This window comes from Schistosoma haematobium, chromosome 1, assembly GCF_000699445.3.
Source record: "Schistosoma haematobium chromosome 1, whole genome shotgun sequence".
NCBI lineage: Eukaryota > Metazoa > Platyhelminthes > Trematoda > Strigeidida > Schistosomatidae > Schistosoma > Schistosoma haematobium.
In genome coordinates, this window is record NC_067196.1 from 93,122,364 (window position 1) to 93,124,863 (window position 2,500).

The window sequence follows — 2,500 nt, forward strand, 5'->3', positions numbered from 1 at the left end:
TATTATTATTATTATTATTATTATTATTATTATTATTATTATTATTATTATTATTATTATTATTATTATTATTATTATTATTATTATTATTATTATTATTATTATTATTATTATTATTATTATTATTATTATTATTATTATTATTATTATTATTATTATTATTATTATTATTATTATTATTATTATTATTATTATTATTATTATTATTATTATTATTATTATTATTATTATTATTATTATTATTATTATTATTATTATTATTATTATTATTATTATTATTATTATTATTATTATTATTATTATTATTATTATTATTATTATTATTATTATTATTATTATTATTATTATTATTATTATTATTATTATTATTATTATTATTATTATTATTATTATTATTATTATTATTATTATTATTATTATTATTATTATTATTATTATTATTATTATTATTATTATTATTATTATTATTATTATTATTATTATTATTATTATTATTATTATTATTATTATTATTATTATTATTATTATTATTATTATTATTATTATTATTATTATTATTATTATTATTATTATTATTATTATTATTATTATTATTATTATTATTATTATTATTATTATTATTATTATTATTATTATTATTATTATTATTATTATTATTATTATTATTATTATTATTATTATTATTATTATTATTATTATTATTATTATTATTATTATTATTATTATTATTATTATTATTATTATTATTATTATTATTATTATTATTATTATTATTATTATTATTATTATTATTATTATTATTATTATTATTATTATTATTATTATTATTATTATTATTATTATTATTATTATTATTATTATTATTATTATTATTATTATTATTATTATTATTATTATTATTATTATTATTATTATTATTATTATTATTATTATTATTATTATTATTATTATTATTATTATTATTATTATTATTATTATTATTATTATTATTATTATTATTATTATTATTATTATTATTATTATTATTATTATTATTATTATTATTATTATTATTATTATTATTATTATTATTATTATTATTATTATTATTATTATTATTATTATTATTATTATTATTATTATTATTATTATTATTATTATTATTATTATTATTATTATTATTATTATTATTATTATTATTATTATTATTATTATTATTATTATTATTATTATTATTATTATTATTATTATTATTATTATTATTATTATTATTATTATTATTATTATTATTATTATTATTATTATTATTATTATTATTATTATTATTATTATTATTATTATTATTATTATTATTATTATTATTATTATTATTATTATTATTATTATTATTATTATTATTATTATTATTATTATTATTATTATTATTATTATTATTATTATTATTATTATTATTATTATTATTATTATTATTATTATTATTATTATTATTATTATTATTATTATTATTATTATTATTATTATTATTATTATTATTATTATTATTATTATTATTATTATTATTATTATTATTATTATTATTATTATTATTATTATTATTATTATTATTATTATTATTATTATTATTATTATTATTATTATTATTATTATTATTATTATTATTATTATTATTATTATTATTATTATTATTATTATTATTATTATTATTATTATTATTATTATTATTATTATTATTATTATTATTATTATTATTATTATTATTATTATTATTATTATTATTATTATTATTATTATTATTATTATTATTATTATTATTATTATTATTATTATTATTATTATTATTATTATTATTATTATTATTATTATTATTATTATTATTATTATTATTATTATTATTATTATTATTATTATTATTATTATTATTATTATTATTATTATTATTATTATTATTATTATTATTATTATTATTATTATTATTATTATTATTATTATTATTATTATTATTATTATTATTATTATTATTATTATTATTATTATTATTATTATTATTATTATTATTATTATTATTATTATTATTATTATTATTATTATTATTATTATTATTATTATTATTATTATTATTATTATTATTATTATTATTATTATTATTATTATTATTATTATTATTATTATTATTATTATTATTATTATTATTATTATTATTATTATTATTATTATTATTATTATTATTATTATTATTATTATTATTATTATTATTATTATTATTATTATTATTATTATTATTATTATTATTATTATTATTATTATTATTATTATTATTATTATTATTATTATTATTATTATTATTATTATTATTATTATTATTATTATTATTATTATTATTATTATTATTATTATTATTATTATTATTATTATTATTATTATTATTATTATTATTATTATTATTATTATTATTATTATTATTATTATTATTATTATTATTATTATTATTATTATTATTATTATTATTATTATTATTATTATT